We start from the raw sequence: 19786 nt of genomic DNA on the forward strand, positions 1-19786 counted from the left end.
GTTTATAAATTTGATACAATTTTAATTTGAACAACTTAAAATTATGTTGAATATGTTCAAATAATCTCTGGTCGGAATTTATTCGGCCTACGTATAGGGCCGGTGGCAACCCACCATCGTGAGGAAATTGGGAAGCTCCGAGTGAGTGAGCGTAACCTGGTCAAGAAGACCTACAATAACGGCTGGGGGTTCGTCGGGTTGATCACCCGTCACCCCAACACTGGTCTGAGACCTCCACGCTATAACAGGTGACGGCGGAACAGTGTGGGAGGGAGACCAGCAGTCGGTAGGTAAGCCAAGGCCCTTCAAGGTGCTGTAGCGCTGTGGGTTATTATTATTATTATTCTTTAATAATACATATTTATGTACATATTTTGCCCTTTGATATTACATAAAAATCCTGCACCTAGTTATAATTATCTCTCTGTTAGTTTGTATTTCCTCCAACGTAACCTTTCCAATCTGTAGGTCCATTTTTTATCTTACAAGGCACTAGCTAAATAATTGTTCTTCGCTCACGTCTTACCGATACAGCGGCAAGTACTTGAATCCAACTTTTCAACAGACAGGCTAATCAGGACTGGATCTGCATTTCAAACCACTATGTGCCTCCACCGGGTATCAAACAAGATATTCCCTGATTACAAGGCGATGACGTTACCACCAAGCCATCGGGGAAGCATGCAATTCAAACGTTGATTAAACTAAAAAATAGAGATGGTTGACACACATTACTGTATTTGAAACAAAGAAATTAATTATAGTAATTAAGCGAAAAGCGAGCACGACTCTTACATGCGTCTCTAGCATACCGTGTCATTGCTCAACCAAGCTTAAAAACTTCGCTTAAATGTTTACGTAGTGAAATCAGCCCCAAATATTCACAGCAGGCAAATTTTCCATCATTATTTTGGTTTTTTATTCTGCTCCATTGTATGTGTTTTTACGATTGCGGGACGGCGTGGGTTCGATCCCGGGTTCAGTCTCCGAGAATTTTCGGCCTGTGTATAGGGCCGGTGGCAACCCACCATCGTGCTAAAAATGGGGAGCTACGAGTGAGTGAGCTCAATCCGGTCGCGAAGTCCTACAACGGCTGGAGGTTGGTCAGGCCGACCACCCGTCCCTCTAGTCTGGCTGCAAATCTCCACGCCCCCTTGGTGGCCCGCGTGGGAGGGAGGCCAGCAGTCGGTAGGTAAGCCTTGGCCCAATATTGGACTGTAGCGCTATAGGGTTAGGGGTATGTGTTTTTAGGGAATGTAATTGTATTTGTGCTGAAGCAAAGATTGTCCTCTGTTTATTCCTGCTCTTTTTTGAAATTCTTGAATCCCATGTTTCTAAAACCGGAATGAATGAACAATAAATCAAATTATAACGCAAAGAAGAAGATAGTCATCACCAGCCTTCACCGTCTCCTACCTCTTTCTGGGTCGGCATAGAAGTCAAGCCTCTCCATTTTCTTCTGGTCTTCCACTACTCCTCTTCTTCTCCTCTTCTCCTAACATTATACGCTATCTGCTCTTTTCACCGATATCTTGGTCTCCCCCCTTGGCCTTATTCCCACTCCTTGTGCATTGTAAGCTCTTACTGGTAGTCTTTCTGCATCCATCCTCTTCACGTGTCCGAACCATCTCATATGTGTCTGATCTATCCTGTCCTGAAGCTTAGACCCCCCCCCCTCCTTCCCGCCTGTCGGATCTCCTCATTCCTTATGATAGGAAAGAATGATTAACATTTTTATTGGAGTTTTGCCACATTTTGTAAATGGTGTGTAAATACCGTGTTTTGAACAAGTAATGAAGACCAAAATTGGTAAACGCTGTAAGTGCCAAAATAATTCAAACACCGTTTTTCAAATTAAACTGTGCAATGTGCCATGCTTTATAATGTGGTAGCCCTCTAAGTAGTTCAAAGGGCGTGTAAAGGGGTCACTAGTGTGAACGATCTTACGGGCTGATGTGCGGAACGATGCGATTTTGGCTCTCGCTTTTGGCACTTACAACGTTTACCACTTTTAGTCCTCTAATCATTTTCATTTAGTTACGACGGTATTTTTTTCCCTTTTTGTGAAAGTAGGGTGTGGAAAACGAAAAAGGACGCAGTTGAACGAGATCCCGTTGCCAAGAAACTTTAACCTTTTTCACAGACTGTAGAAAGAGAAAGAGGAAAGGTATATTTAACCTCTGAAATATAATATATGTATGAAGATAAAACAATGGACAAACTTACAAGTGCATATTAACGAACTAAAAACTATGAAAACCTATTTTCGTGGTGACAAATGGCATTGATCTTCAAGTCATTTTCGAAATATGAACCTGACTTGTCTGTGTTATAAAATGGAGATATGAGACGATATTATCCCTCAGCAAGGAAAATTTACGCAAGCCGCTGCCGTTCGTTCTCACACCTACAACTCTCCACTTCACACTACACTACACATCTACAGAAATGTCTATGTCTTCATCTCTTGAACGGAGTACTTAAAATAATGTGAGCATGTCAGCGTGTTTGTTTGCTGAATACCCTACGCGGTGGTAACCCCCCTCATTCACACTTTCTCAACATTTACACTTATCAATTTTTACAGTTTTCTCATTTGGACAAACACAAATTCCCATGCCTTACCCGGGACTCGAACCCGGAACACCTGGCGTCGTAGCGCGCTGTGCTAACCACAGCTACCATAGCTGGATCTACCGAGCCGACCTGGCCTCGCCTGATTTTTCGTGGAATCGTCTCTGCCAGTGCTACCGCAACGGAATCTTTTGCCTTTGAAACACAGTAGACTTCGACGTTGCCTGGTTCCTCCCAGCATGGCCGTATTTAGAGGTTTTCTTTTAGGGTTCAAACCACTCCCGAAACTTCTGGCATGTTGGATTAATGGGAGTTCAGAAAATAAAATTTGTAACATATTTTAAAAAATATATTGGCAGTTTCACAAAAATACAACAGAGAGACAATTCTGAAATGATCTAGCTAGAATTTTCGAACATTCTGAATTCTGAATTCTGAAATTTGAGCGAAACGGATTTAATTCTCAGAATCGCAGCCTACCCTTCATTTTCACTTCTGCTGTCCTCTTTCCAGTGCAGTTCCTGGATCAGACTGAATATTCCCTTGTGATTGTCCCAAAATTTCCATTTCAACTTTAATTCCTTGTTCGATAAGAGTTTAAATCCCCTTTTATAAGAGTTCAAACCTAGGATATCCAGCTTGGTAGCGCATTACATTCACTACCCTTCACCCAGCGGTTGATATAGTACATACCTAGGTACATTTAACCTATACGTGGTCCTATAAAGCACATGCTTGTATAGTGCATAGTGGTTGTATATAATGATGTTTCGTAAGTATAGGAACAATATGAGCGTCGGAAAGTGGTATTGAACTGGTCTCTAGAACACCCCCCCCCACCCGAATTGACATCGTTTATTGTAAGTTAGAAATTAGCAGAACGTTTCTTAGTTTTATTGTTAATAACAGAAATGAAGTCCAGTTAGTTAGTATTCGAACAGAATAACCAAATAAAACCTGCGTTAGATCGAAAAATTGAGGTTACATTACAGGCACCAGGTTACGTTTTACCATTTAATCCAAAGAATAACTGATTTCCACAGTTTTCAAAATTCCAAAAATTAAGTGTTATGTGAATGGTCAAACAACATAATCTATATGACTAAAATTTCTCTCTCTTACTATTAATAGCAAAATATAATGGCTGTACATTTCAGTACACACTGCATGAAACGTAAAAAGAAAAACAGTTGTGCTGCATATTCACACTTCTGATGGATAGAGTAGAAAAGTCTCCTTAAGGATATAAGGACAGCAATAATAATAATAATAAAAAAAATAATAATAATAATAATACGTTTGGAATCAATTAGTTACTTATTATGAAATTTTAATTATTATTATTAATTAATAATCATTATTGTTATTATTTCTATTATTCAAATTTCTGCTGAATGAAATGATAAGTTTTGCCTAAAATCCTGCCAATCACTGAAAAATTAAGAACATTAGTAGAAGCATTGCTTGAGGCATGCACAGTGGCGACGATTAGGGTAGCGTGTAGGGGCAGTTGCCCCCGCACTATGCTAAACCTTATCTACCAAGGGAAAGTAAACTGTCATTGCCCCCCATCCAGTTTTGGAACCTTGGCCCCTCAGTTTGGAACCCAAACGCCGCCACTGAGTACTCATCGCATAAATATTTACAGTAATTTCATGTAATCTTATATTACATTATTACAACACTTCGTACTCGGTAAATAAATAGGAAAAAAATAATCTGGAGAGAGTGGGATTTGAACCTACGATGTTTTGATATTGACGAAAAAAGTAAAAAAGAAAAGGTAGCAGCTATTTAACCAACCAACTACGCCAGGAGATTACTAACAAAACACTCTGTAAAACACGTTAGTCTCAGTTGAAGCAACCTTGTGCCGGAGTTTTGAAACATTTTCCGCTACGGACCAAGGAAAGTATACACTTTGCAGAATCGTTCGGTATTTTGCAAGGTATCTTTACTACAAATTTCGTCTAAAAAAGTGAGAAATTTGCCTTTTGCATTCAAATGTGACGGTAATTCTCTCCAGGTGGATGAGAACCTGTTCAGTGTTTCAAAATGCACATAAATTTCCCTATTTTCAAATCCAGAGCGAAGAATCGTGAAAGATTTTCAACATTCGTATTTCTACTTACGATTTTTTTTGTCTAATTGTGTATTGTATTACTGGTTTAGGATTTCTAACTTCATGGAATGTGAAAGAATGAAAAAAAAATCACAAGAGCTTTTCCATTTAGGAAGAAGAACTGTTGCAAAGTTGGCTACTTTTAGTTGGCTGTGAAGCGCTATGCTGCCAAATTTACGAATTCCGGACTTTGAATTTTTTCAGGGCGGACAAATAAGATGTTGCGAAGAGTACCCTTGTACCGTCGGAGTTCTAATAAATATGGTATGAAACTTTTGCCTTTCATTGTGTTGCATTCTAACGGCCAGCAGCATTAAAACATACTCGTGTGCATGTGGTTATATAAAGCCCAAAGGGTCCTAATTACAGTGACAAAAAATTTACCCCTGGTGGGACTCGAACCCACAATCCCCGGTTTAGGAGACCGATGCCTTATCCATTAGGCCACAGGGGCACATGCACCAGCGGCCACTAGATTCGCTCTTCAACAAGTGACGTCATCAGTGTCATCCAAGCGTTCTGTTGAAGGATAGATAACGTCTCTAATCAACAGCATGTTATATTTCGAAATTTCACGTTTTCTGACACTTCTAACTTGTCTGCAATTTTTCTCTTATTCTTATGATAGTTTCTATTCTAAATCCGATGCATGCTCTTAGCAAATAATTTTATCAGTGAACTATTTCAGTATAGACTTTGCATACCCATTTATCTTCATTTCATACTTTAAAACATGTTAGAAATATATTTATTTGATTCAAATCCTTGTAGTAAATTAAAATATATATTTTATCAGTGGCGTAGCAAGGGGTGGGCTAAGTGGGCGACCGCTCGGGGCCTCCAGCCTGAATGGGGCGTCTCATGGGCTTGATACAAAAATTATATTAAATAGAAGTGAGAGGAAGAAAGATGGAAAAGGCTAATTTTTGTAGGCAATAAAATTCAAACATTCTGTTTTATCTGGCTTTAAATTCTAGTTAAACGTTATAATACGTCTAATCAGGCGTAACATACAGGCGGGCGTGCTCTAAACCTAAGGGGGTCCGGAAAAAGTAAAAATTATTGTCATATTTCTCATGTGAAATGCAAACGCAAAAATTCACCATAACTTGCGTGGACACATTTTCCCATTTTATTCCTTTCTAGAATAAAAAGCAATTTATCTTGTCCTTTCTTCTTTATCTCGAGCTTGCACTCCCGAATTTAATGTGTTAACAATAGAGCACCTCTAACTGCCATGAAGCAAGTGCGAGGCATTTAAATGCTTACGTTGTTTGCAACTCAAGAAGGCAATGGATAGATAATATAAGCTTCCTTCCTACAGCTTCATATTTCAGCTCCCGGAAAACAAAGAAAGATATTTTTAGTGTGAGTGAATTGTTAAATGTAATTTTCTTCAGTAATGTATTATTATTGAAAAATGATAATTTGCTGACGTATCCCTGAAGTTTTTGTATCGATTCAAATTGAGATTTCAAATTTAAAAACTGATGGGGGCCTCGCTTTCTAATCTCGCCCAAGGCCTCGCGATATGTTGCTACGCCAATGCATTTAACCATTATAACATTTGCCATAAAAATAGAATTGATGTTATTATTAAAACATGAAGTTCAATCTGTTTTTTTTTTGTAGAATTCTTAACATTTTTTATTTTATATGAACAATTTCAACATTTTGAATCCACGGTTATGAACAGGGAAAAAATTTGCTTGGTTTTAGGACTAAAACTTAAACTACAGTTTAAAACGACAGCCGCGCCACTGTGAAATTTGCTCCAACGGGGATTCAATGCAAGACCATTTACCGTTGAACCATTGAAGATGTGTCATAGTCACATAACAAAGCCAAATGCATTTTACGATAGGAAAATTCAGACTTTTTCTTTATCTAAAGATTGTTTGTTAAAAATTGATTGTGTTAAAAATGTAAAAAATATATATATTTCGTATTGTTTGCAATATAAGATATAAGATATGCCACAAGGTGGACAAGAGCCTACTTTAAAATAATCTGACTGAGTTCCCAACAACCCACACGAAAATATTTATAGCAGATTTAAAATAATATATATATATATATAATTTTTGGGTGTGTCGCGGAACGTTCGGCGATTTTGCACCCTTCAGTCTATACGGGGAAATAGCCCCTTATCTATAATTCTTACCTAAGAAAGGTTAAAAAGGGGTGTAAAAAGCCACTTGGTAAAAATTAAAAGTGCAAGATTGTAAAGGGACCTGCACAGGACAAACACAACACATTCAAAAAGGTAAGAACACTAAAAAACTTCCTCATGGAAAGTGGAAGAGACCAGCTCTTCTCAAAAAGCTAAAAACGTTTGATAATAAAACAGGGGCGTCATCTCCCAAAAGGGAGAGAAAAGGAGAGAAAAAGATAGAGTAGAAGGAAAAGATAGAAAAGAGAGAAAGGTGTAAAAGAAAGAGAAATAAATATTTAAAAAGAAATAGGAAGAGGAAAGAGAGAAAATGATTGACAGGAAAAGAGAGATATAAGGAGATAAAGAAAGAATAGAGAAAGAACACAACGGAAGACAGAAAAAAGTAAAAGAGAGAGAGAGAAGTTTAAAAGGAAGTCAAGGATCCCACCAGAAAAATATATCGTCCACCCTGAGCTCAAAGAACCACGCTCATGGTGTATTCTAAATTCTAAGGAAAAAATGTTTAAAATTTCTCCTGCAGCATTTAGAAGAATCTCGCCATAGATTACATTTCCTTTGTATACATATTTATTAGAAAATATGTTCACGGTAGCAGGTAGGTATTACGGGTATATAGGCATCGGTAAATGCAATCCACATATAGAGGAACTAGTGAAAAACAAACCTAATTTTCCGAATAATATGACATACTATATATATATACAAGTATATATTCACTGTAGATAAGAATATGCATTAAAGACGTTACTGTCTTTAGAGAAATGTGATAAACATGCAACAAATTTAAACTTGTTAGAAAATTGGCAAAACATTTGCTGAAGTGAGAAAGAAGAGTTGTGAATATCCTCAGAAATGCGACAAATAGGTGGTTTGTCTGTCATCCAATATATATCATTGTCCTACAATCAGACAAACTACTAATCAGAACGAACTTACCTATTTCAGTCAGAGTAGACTACCATATTTGAAGGAAGAAAAGTTATTTGTTCAGTTCCAAATTTATAAATGCCGTTAATATTTTGAGGAGAAATTCATGAAGTTATTTATAAATAGTAATACATAATGATAAGATAATCTTTCCAGTCTAAGTAAGTTTATTCCAGTGTTTTATAAAGATATTAACTAACAATGGACAACATTAATACATATGACAAAGAAATCTGAATTAATTTTGAATCTAAATTTATCATGCAGTCAAGAACACACTACCACAAATTCATCTTTGAATATGTACATGATTTTAGATACTCACACCTAAGATTTGTTAAATCGACACGAAGATTAAAGGTATGAGGTCAATAAACAATATATTTGAGGTTGACATTTTGTATTTTATCCCAGAACTATTCAAGTATTGATTCTTATAATGTGGTTGAAAATCGGATTGAATTAACTAATTAAACTTCATGTTCATAATAGATGTAATAAATGTTCGGGATAATACTGTGAGTTGTAAGATTATATTTACAATAATTTCTTTATAGAAGAGGAATTTAAAAATTGTGTTAATCCTTGCATGTGAAATATGAATAATCAGTCTTGAGGATTATGAACATTTCAAATTATATGAAGCAGAAATAGTTATGACTAGTATATATGACATTTTATCACTAATTTTGCTAAATATATTCATAGTTGACATCTAATCTGGTAGTAAGATAACCATTGGAGTTGGACTGCTGTTATTGTGTGAAGATATCTTTAGGTGTTCTCAAAGAACAAGTAAAATAGTATTTTGTTTGCATTTAACAAGGTTTTTAGTTGAGGATAAGACAAGAGCATTTATATTTCAATATTTTGTGAATGATCTGCCGCCATTTTGGAATCCGGCATAGGAGTCGCAGGCGAGCGGTTAGCAACAAGCACTCTGACGTCACATGTGCACGAGTCACGTGGCAACCGCCCTAGGCATTAGCAGTTGAAAAGGGCAATTTTTTGACACACCCAGGTACATCATCAAGGTCGCATTTTTTTCAATTTTGAGTATAAAAGAGGGTAGAATTTGGATCTTGTTATCTGTCTACTGCTGTTGGACGACTTGATCACATCTAGAAACCATCATGTTCAAGCTGGTAAGTATGATTCTATTAGTGATTCTAGCTAGCCAAGACTGTCTGCTTAATCTGTTTCATGGACAGCAACTGTAGATGTATCTCTAAGTCAGGAATAGAGAGATCTTCTACCATTGAACATTGCTGTTTCAGTGCCTAACTGCTGCAAAACTTGGATTAGAGTTGGGTTTCAAGCCAAATCATCAAGCTTTCTTAAGTTCTGTTACTGTCACTGAAGTAGGCCTAAACAAAATTCTAGAAACACAATGAAGTACCAAGAAGTGCTGCAGAAAAATGCTGTATTCTGGATTTACCGTAAGGTTAATTTATTGTAAACACTTTTCTTGGATTGAATATTGTTAGCATGAACTTTACCAGAAGATCAGAAATTCAAAGAGAACATGTTGTTCATAAGTAGTTAGCACAACTACTCAAGACTAAACGATCTCTGTTGTTTCACATTCAGTCACTTTCATTTACAAATCAGGCTCTAACACAAGAAACCTAGCTGCATTGCCTAAGATTGAGGTAAACTCGCAGATTGGTTGATTTAATTTAAGAAAACAATCCTGAAATATATAGCTATCGTCATTCGAACAACAAGTGCTGCCTTGTATTGAAAGGCCATGTGTTCAACACCAGGCCGTGGTTACTGATTCTAACTTAAGATAGGTCAACTTTCAATAGAGTAGTTTGCTAGGTACGAAAGTGTGAGATGATTTCAACTCATGACCTAGCTGTTGTGAATCTAATGCTCTTTGGCAGAAATATCTCAAGTTTTTCAATTTAGATTTTATAGAAAATACTAAAAACTAATCCATCTCTCTTCTATCTACCGCAATGCATTTGATATGTGTTATTTTTCAGATTCTCTTGGTTTTCGCCATCTTGGCTGCCGCATCTGCTCAGTACTACGGCGGGTACTACGGCTCATCTGCCCACTACCCAGTTGCCGGTTCTTACGCCAGTCCCTATGCTTACAGCTATGGCAACTACTACCCCTACGGACGTTAAATACTTGCAGGTAAATATCTTTCAATCTTCCTAAAACTATTCAAAAAAATTATGAACAATCTGCACATAAAGTCGACGTTCTATAATTACTACAATTTTTAACATTACGACTTTCTTCCGTTCCATTAACAAAGAGAAGAATTGATGATGATTAAGGTAAATATTATTAAATATAATTGTAATGAATTGTCTCATATTCGGTCCAAAACTCTAATATGATTCGCATCTTAGTATTAAGTTAGATAAAACAGTGATTATCGAGAGAACAAGCAGAAGATGGTTCTTTGTAACAAGGCACCACTCCAGTATTTGATTGGTGTACTTATTAAAATAAAATAAAACTACTAATTGTTTGCATTGGTAGGGTAGCATAAGGGTTCTATGCTGGTATCAAACAACTATTGTTTACGAAAATGACAGACTGCCTCAACAATGTTAAACTATCAAAGTCACTTATGACAAATTATTTACTGGAATTATATCAATATGCATAAGTTTGCATAATGCAAAAGTGTATTATCTCGCTATTCCTTAGTATAATTTTTCGAAGTACAGGTTCGTGTCTCTTAAATACGTATTTTATTTTGTTTTCAGGACCGAATAGGATTTTGATGATGACACCATATTGACTTCAATGATGATTCTTCATGTTGTTAATTTCTCATATATATCGTATCAAGCATCTCATATTGATGATGGGCATGAATACCAATGATGAGATCCAGAAAGGCTACAGTGTTTCATTTGCATTTTCTACTGTATAGGCTGCTGTTTTTGCATTAATAAATCTATATTTACTCTCACATGAGTCTATCCCTGTATTTCATCCCTTGATCCAATTCAAAACATGTTATCAGAAAACACAGAACTGAAATTAATATAAATTTTATATATTTTCAAAATAATGAATTTCATTATCTATTAAAAGTAATAGATGACACAACCTTCAGATTATATTTTAAAGAAAGATATTATCATTTTGTTTGATTTTAAAATTTGTTTCCCAATGGCTTTTAAAGGTAAAAGTAAGGACTATAACTTGTAAATTTCTATTGAATAATCTGAAGATTTGTTCCAAAAATATTATTTCATTTGTAATATCGGTGTAGAATATAAAATATCTAGGTTTAACAAAGAAGAGAATAATAGATTTCATTGCGATCATAAGATTACATGGGTATCTTTCTGCTATGAATAACTTAATGAAATATAGATGTCAACCACTGTATATCGTTTTTGAACCCTGTACTTTTCGTTCAACCTCCATGCGACAGTAGCTGGAGGAATTTGTAAAAATGCTATGTAACAAAAATTAAAATCCTTGCAACGTTATTGTAATTAGTGCACATTGAAGTAAAAAAAAAAATATGATGCTAGTACTGAAAAGTTCAGATACTGAAAAAATGACCTAATCGAGATCCTAAGTATTGGCAATGGGGTTGTTTTCTCTACTTGCCCTTAATAAATGGGTTATTACAGATAAAATTCTGCATATTTATTCCCGGGCGCGAGTACTATTTGCGAACTGCAGCATTTCGCAATAAGACAAAGTTGCTTGACAATGGATGATGATTATTAAGATTAGATAAAACATTAGTTACATGAAATCATGGGCCTTATTTGTCATTCATATATTTTCATGTCTCTCATGTTTTATTTTTAGAAAAGCTAGGTCGAAAAGAAGGGGGTATAATATAATACCCACCAAACTCCTTCCCCGCTTCAAAGTTTTTTCTTAAGAAAGTAGTTCTAGTGTGAAAGTGAGCCTCCACAATGGTGCAGTGGTAGCGTCGTCGCCTTGTAATCAATGGATCCCGGGTTCGATACGCAGTGGAGGCACATAGTGGTCCAGTAGCCTTACTGTGCATAAAGTGGACTTAAAACACCAAAATCAAATCAACCGTGTTAAAGTACATATACTTGCTTTCTCCCCAGGCCCATAGCCAGAATTTTGTTTATGGAGAGGGGGACTCGTCCCTTATGAGCAGTCGCCATCTAAAGATGAAAAGGGGGGGAGAAACCCTGAAGATGAATTTCTAAGTATATTACAACTTATTATACAAGTTGTTTAATCCTGCTAAGGAAGTAAAAATATTTACCACTATATACTATTTAAATTATATATTTGTAGAATTTCGGGTGGGCTTCAGCCCGCCGAGCCCTCCCCTTGGCTAGGTGCCTGCCTCTCCCAATAAAAATGATGAAATCCCGCCTGTGACCGACATAATCCGTAACACATACTAGCAACAAATAAACCGTTTACTAACTTTTTGCATAGATAGGCTAATCGGGACTTGACCTACAGTTTAAAGTGGGATCCGAACCACTATGTGCCTCCACCGGCTAACGAACCCGGGAGCCCTTGATTACAAGGCAACGATGTTACCACTGAGCCATCGGGTAGGTCCTCTTTCCTAATTGAATTTATTTAACATGTAAAACAGTGAAGTCACTGAAGAGACAAGTGGTTGTGGAAGGATGGTCCCGCACATTCTTGAACACGATGTTTCTGACATCCGTGGTTCGAATCTTCCTCAAAGTTATTGTCAATTTCTCTCTCTATGGTGCTCAAATGCTAAGTGGAAGTGAATATTAACCTAGGTCTCTTATAGCTATACCAAGTCGAAGGACGTGCCAGAAACAGCATGCCTGATTTTTGTTCATTCATATAATTTATGATGATCATCATCATCATTCGTTACATAGTTACATTCAATAAATGGTGTTCAGTTTATCCGAAAACACTTACTGGAGATTTTAAAGTTATTTTCTTTCTCATATTCGTGTTTAAATCTACTTCCTCTTTCGTTGTTACACTAACCTTTCCGTGTGTTAATGTAATAATTAATGGCTTGCCCAACAGTGGGGTTGATGGTGTTATATCCTCCCTTGGCTTTGGCATAACCCCCCCCCCCCCAAAGAAAAGAACATCATACGTACGTAAAATAATGCAAAGACTACTAAAAGTCATAATTTTCCCTTTTAAGGTCTGTCCTCTAACGAAATTCCACTGCATGCCACTTGCCATAAAGTTATTCAACATTCCAAGTTTTTGAATTTTCATTCTTATTGTACGTACTTTGCTTTTATCGTCTGAGGCTAACGTGGGTTGATGACGATTGGATGATACTGACGAATGTGCACTCGTCAAGGTCATGTCCAGGCTGTGACTCGAAGCTTAAACCTTTAGTGGTTAGATTGTTAGTCAACCACTCGACGCCACCGAAATCGTTATCACGATATTAAGTACCATGGGAGTCTTGGCAATGTAGACAATACAATTTAATTTGCCTGTACGGACTATAGGAACCAAGCGATAAAACATTTCAAAATTTGATTTCTCTCGTTCGGGAAGAGGGAGGGGAGGTGGAGTTCTATGTGATAAGCACGGTAGGCAAACTATAACTAATTTATTCATTCAGCTATATGGACACTTTCGTAGAATTTATCTGAAAAATCAAGGTCTACTACGACTCGAAACCAAGTCCCTGCCGAACAGCACCATCTGTGGTAGAGCAATTGCGTGCAATGCCAGAGAACTGGGTTCGAATCCTGATCGAGCTATATTTTCAGGCTGTTATGAACGATTGAACGTCGCCATAATATCACTGTAGTAATTTGTGGCGCAAATAGCAAGTGTGTTAGAATACCATCTGAATCAGAATTTACGAAAAAACACTTACCATGAGTTGTGTCCATTTTCTTCATTTCCATTATCTGGGTAACGAAGATCGAAGCGCCATCGCTAAGATTTCGTTGCTTCACTGAGAAACTTCACATTTTGACACAGGGCTAACGCCAACAATGAAGAAAAACAATGGATTTCATAGGCCACATTTCACGTTTTAACAGGAACTGAAAAATCACTTCTGCTCATCATTATCCTAAAACTATTAACCACTTGGCACGGAAACGAACAATTGAACCTAAACGAAAGTGACAATGGAGCCATTCGTGCATGCACCAAACTGTTAAGCACCAACAATCCCAACAAAGCTCCAACAACAACTCAACCACCTTCCTAATTTCCACACGAAATATATCAATTCGTCTGATGCAATTTCATCTTGCTATGCCATCACGAGTAAACTCTCCTTTGGAAAGAATTTTTAACGTTTTGTATTGCTTTGTCATGAATTAAAAGTTATAATTGGCGCACAGAGGGAATTCGGATACTTAAATTGTATAATAGTTAATAATTATAGTGAAAAATTACATATTAAAGTACATTTTATTGTTTAAAAAACATGTTGACATTGCCGATGTCGGTTGCGTCATTCTGTTAAGCCTAGACGAGACTCGTCGCAAGGGCGTGCTCTTGAATGTGGCGTAGTTCCTTCGGTTGGAGTGAAACAAGAACTGGTTTCTCAAACTTCGATTCACACGGCAGGTCCAGTGGCATTGTCAGACAATTTTGAGGCGAGAGGTCAAGTATGAATTAAATATTTTCGGTGAGAGCTCAGCTTCGTTAGTCATGGCTGGCTACTAAGTCATTTCTCTCTCTCTCTCTCTCTCTCTCTCTCTCTCTCTCTCTATCTCACACTCTCTCTTTCCAACTGTCTAGCTTTCATTCCTCCTCTGCTTCTCCTCTTCCACTTTCCGTCTTTTTCCTTGCCTCGTTCTTTCTTTGTTCCCACCCTCTCTCTCTTTCTATTTCTCTACCTTTCTTTCTTCCTTTGCTTCTCTCTACTTTTCTATTTCTCTTCCTCCTATCCTTCTGCGTAAAATGGACTTAGGCTGACCACAGTACGTCCCGTTTTGGCCGGGACAGTCCCTTTTCATATTATTAAAAGCCACTATTTGTCCCGTTTTATAAAAGTCTAGGAGTTGTGTTGAAAACCAAGTATATATTTAAGAGACATTTCATGCTAAAAAAGAGACATTTCATGCTATGTTGTATTTTGTGTGTGTGTGTGTTCCGTTATTTGTAGAGCAGTGACTAAGCATGCAGTTTCTTTACGGAATCGCAACAATTATTTAAAGTTCATGCGTCTTAATTATTATAATCTCGGTATGGCTAACATACCGTTTCTCGTTCTTTCTGATCAACCTTTGATGTTAGTCCTACGCTGAAGTATTTAGCAGAAGAACCAATCTTCTTGAAAGTCGCTTTATTCTTCCAACAACCGTTTATGAATCTCCCCGAAAACCTTACCCCCACATATCAGACACACAACTCTACATTTTTCTTTTCAGTTTGTGTTAATACCATTTGACAACAGAAGATCATATATTTCATTTATTGTTTATGATGTATCATTTGTGTAATCCATAGTTTAAAAATAATAATAATAATACGTTAATAATAACGATAATTTTATAATTAGGCCTAACCGATTTTTCAGGAGGGGCGGGGGGGTAAACTGACCTCCCTGGGGATGTCCCGTTTTTGAGTCAAAATATTATGGTTACCCTACTTAAACATTACAAAAACTAACTCATATACTGGATAGCATTATAGCTTAGAATATGTTCTTACTTTCTTTCTGGTTTATAATATATTTCTATCATGAAAATTTATTATATTTATTTAATTTATTTATATCTGAATTACCACAACAATATTCGCATATCCCTACTGCGTAATTTGATATTACAAATATGCACACATTTAAAACTATCCTTAGCATTCAGTATCAGCCGATTATGATCTCTGTTAATTTGTTTGTAAGCTAAAGGAAGGGGAATTCTTCAGGAAGAGTTAAATGAATTTATTCATAAGAGCGAAACATATTTTACGATCCAGGATTTTGGATGTGTGTGCAGCATACATAAGTAGAAATATGCGTAAACATCCAGGATATAGTACGATAATTACTGTCTTATATATGTAAATCTATTGCGAATACCAAATGTTCCTCTTTTCAATCCGCGAGAATTTACAGGTTTTTTCAGTTTTGCCGCAAGATGGCAGCAGTGAAAGCAGATCAACACCAAGTAGCAGAAATTATAAAGGCAACAAACGTTAACAAGAAAATCGCGGTCACATAGGGATTGATATATGCAGACAATGCAGCAGACCTTGAGCCATATCCTCGTTGTTTCCAAGAATCCAAAGCTAGACTGAAAAAGGAAACTTGCGTCTATGAATTAGTCTTTTCGTGCATACCTCTTTGCTTGGTTATTATTCAAGAAATGGACAGAAGTTCCTTCAATGAGTATTGTGTGCAGATAAGTTCCCAAATGACTTCCTCGGTTGCGACAGAAGATGTGCGTGTTTCTATTGTAATGTCTGTGGAATCCCGTTTATATTTGTGACGTCACTATGTAAAAAAAAATGTAATCGAGTTTGGGATCTTACGGCAGTCTCTGTACGTAAGTAATAAGTCAGTTATACATAAGGATGACGTTACTGTGGTGACTTATATGGTCAAGAATTGGAGACAATCGAGGAGGGAAACCGCATAGCTGCTGTAAAGAGAGAAATGTCAAAAGACATTCGATTCCACGTATCTGGCACTTATAGTTAATAATTAGGAACTACTCTTAGTTGCCGTTTTATAACAACTTTAGGTTAATTTTGTTCAATTATATAGGGTGTTCCGTATAAGACGCCGAATTTGAATCGAGTGCTATTGTTTTGTTTCGAGGTTGGCAGACCTGTTCTTACCAGTGTTGGTATCTGTTTTCATGCCGATTAATGTAGCCTCAATTGTCTTGACTCGTTTGTTGTGGTTACGATATGGAACCTGTGATTTCTTCTTATGAGTGGTTTGCGAAATCATAGGTGTACGCCAACAAACCACGAATCCTTTTGGAACTGAAGGCGGAAATCATACTGGTGATTGGAGGCATCGGGACAGACATCTGCGAGAGGGTTATCAATAATTTTGGGGAGCGTATAAATGCACGCTTAATTGTTAAACACGAAGTTTTAGTTTCTTTGAAATGTATTTGTGGTGTATCACAGGAGAAGCAGGTGTAAAAGTGCCCAAAAGTGCACCATTAACAGTTTATGAATCACACATATTGAATTCTCTGTGTAACAAGCAGGCACGTAGTCACGTTAGGGGGGAGGGGTCCTGAAGCCCTCCCAAAATCCTACAAATTTCTAATTTAAAAAGTACATATATAGTGGTAATTAATTTTACTTCCTTAGCTGGATTAAACATCTCATAGCTATATTAAGTTGTAATATACTGAGAAATTCATCATCAGGGTTTCTGCCCCATTTTTTCGCCTTTAGAGGGCGGCTGCTGATAAGGAACGAGCCCCCTGGAAATAAAATGTTGGTTTCGGGCCTGGTAACAAGGAATCTTTGCAATTTTGAAATCTTAATTTTTACCCTATTTATCCTCTGGCGGATTAATTGGTAGTTCATTTACTACTGGCGGTCTATATATTAAGGCTGTTGACTGTGGGTGAAGTGAACTTATGGGTGGACAGGGAGTCTATAAGTATATAAGGAGTGGTTCTTTAAATATCCAATTAATACATTCTAATTATTTTAATATTTATTTTATATTTTCATTTTTAATAGTAATTTTATTAATAATTTATATGTGTTTATATAGCTTATAATAAAGCATAATATTGAAGTTATTAGGAAGAATAAAATAATTCTGTAGACACTTCTTGAACTTATTTAAAGTTCAGCTTTATCATGAAAAGATAATGTAATTTTATACTAAAGAAATAGTGTGAGAGTATTAATGGAGTTTCACCACTAAAGATGGAAGTTAGCAGCCCCCACTTAATAAGATACCCCTTAACCGAGGAGATAACCCTAATTTTATTATTAACATTAATATGCCGCCTCTTTTTGGCTTCAGTTAAATAAGCAAGGGTAATATATACCAATTTATTCAGGTCGAAGCTGATTGCTTTTGCTTCTTGCTCAGTAAAGTAAATTGAATTATTCAATACCTTTTGAATGCAACTCAAATATTATTATTAACTATTACTCTAGCATGCTCACTCTAGCGATCCTTGGGTTCATTCATGATATAAACCTAAAAGTAAGATTAATAGGAATAGGAGTCTAACACATATTCATATATTAGTTTTGAATTAGTAATAATAACTGTTATTGGCAATAGTAATACAATTTCTACATCAAAAATTAGAAAAATTACTGCAATTAGAAAGAATTTTATAGAGAATGGAATTCGCGCTGAGGATTTTGGGTCAAATCCACACTCAAACGGTGATCTTTTTTCTCGGTCTGTAATTATTTTTTTTGATAGTAATGTGGATAATATTATTACAATTGAGGTAATTATTATAATTAATAATGAGGTACTTATGATTATGTTAATTATTTACTTTATTTTATTATAATCTATTTAATTGGAAGTTAAGTGTACTTTAAATATACTAAGTAAATTATCTACCTCATCAGTAAATTGAAATATAAAGGAATAATCAGACTACATCTACGAAATGTCAATATCAGGCTGCTGCTTCAAATCCGAAGTGATGTGTTGGTGAAAAATGACATAAGATGTGTCGAGCTAAGCATACCCCTAGGAATGTTGATCCAATAATAACATGTAATCCATGAAATCCTGTTGCTATAAAGAATGTGGACCCATATACTGCATCAGCGATAGTAAAGGGGGATTCGTAATATTCATATGCCTGAAGAATAGTAAAATATATTCCTAATATTAATGTTAATATAAGGGCTTGCGTTGTATGTGAGTGGTTTTTTTCTAATAGCCCATGATGGGCTCATGTTACTGTTACTCCTGAGGCTAGTAAAATTGCTGTATTTAATAAAGGTACTTGTATTGGGTTAAATGGAGTAATTCCCCTTGGTGGTCATAATATCCCTAGCTCAATTGTTGGGGATAGTCTTCTATGGAAAAATGCTCAAAAGAAGGATACAAAAAATAATACTTCTGAAATAATAAATAGAATTATACCCCATCGTAGTCCTATTATAACTTGATTTGTATGTAATCCTTGATATGTTCCTTCTCGTGAAATATCTCGTCATCATTGAATTATTGTAAGAAGTATAGCTGTTATTCCTATTGATAATAGAATTATATTTTGTTGGTGAAATCATCTAATTATCCCTGTTGTTAATATTATTGCTCTAATAGCTCCTGTTGCGGGTCATGGGCTCTGATCTACTAGGTGATATGGGTGATTTTGGTTTGCTGACATTGGTTAATTGGTTATTTTGATTCTCTAGAATAAATAGCAATTAATAAGGCAAATACATAAGATTGGATAAATGCTACGGCTGTTTCTATAATAATTAATATAATTTGTGCTAAAATTAATATTGAAAGTCCAATAATTTCTAATATTGTTCCTGTATTTCCAATTATTGATATTATTAAATGTCCTACTATTATGTTTGCTGCTAGTCGTACTGATAGGGTTATTGGACGGATTAGATTTCTAATTATTTCAATACCTACTATAATTGGTATTAATAGTGCTGGTACACCTTCCGGTACTAGGTGTGCTAATATGTGTTTTGTGTTATTGATTCACCCAAATAATATAAATGATAATCATATTGGTAGGGCCAGGGTTAGGGTAAATACTAAATGACTTGATCTAGTAAATACATAGGGTAGTAATCCTATTGAATTATTAAATAAGATTATTGAAAATATACTAATAAATATTAGGGTTCTTCCCTGGTGACTAATTATTCCTAAAAATGTTTTAAATTCTTCATGTAACTTTATTATTATTATGTTATATAATATAGAGGTTCGTGATTGTATTAATCAAAATGGGGCTGGGATTATTAATAATCCCAGGAATGTTCTTATTCAATTTAATGATATATTTATAATTGATGATGTTGGGTCAAATGATGAGAATAATCTTGTTATAATTTTCAGTATTTAATTTTTGGTTTATTTTCTATTTTAAAGTTGTTAC

General features: G+C 35.9%; 1 long non-coding RNA gene, 1 other non-coding gene and 1 pseudogene across 2 annotated transcripts; 1 reads left to right on the forward strand and 2 right to left on the reverse strand.

The window, feature by feature from the left end:
* Positions 1 to 5077: 5077 nt before the first annotated feature.
* On the reverse strand, positions 5078 to 5150 carry TRNAR-CCU (transfer RNA arginine (anticodon CCU)). Its single transcript has one exon. It is a non-coding gene; the product is annotated as a tRNA-Arg (tRNA).
* Positions 5151 to 8815: 3665 nt separating this feature from the next.
* On the forward strand, positions 8816 to 10740 carry LOC145989401 (uncharacterized). Its single transcript, XR_014441838.1, has 3 exons — positions 8816 to 8944; positions 9791 to 9947; positions 10532 to 10740. It is a non-coding gene; the product is annotated as an uncharacterized LOC145989401 (long non-coding RNA).
* Positions 10741 to 18274: 7534 nt separating this feature from the next.
* LOC145989075 (cytochrome c oxidase subunit 3 pseudogene) lies at positions 18275 to 19051 on the reverse strand (annotated as a pseudogene).
* Between the last annotated feature and the right edge of the window lie 735 nt (positions 19052 to 19786).

The sequence above is a fragment of the Lepisma saccharinum genome, chromosome 6, assembly GCF_977018435.1.
Source record: "Lepisma saccharinum chromosome 6, izLepSacc3.1, whole genome shotgun sequence".
NCBI classification, from domain to species: domain Eukaryota; kingdom Metazoa; phylum Arthropoda; class Insecta; order Zygentoma; family Lepismatidae; genus Lepisma; species Lepisma saccharinum.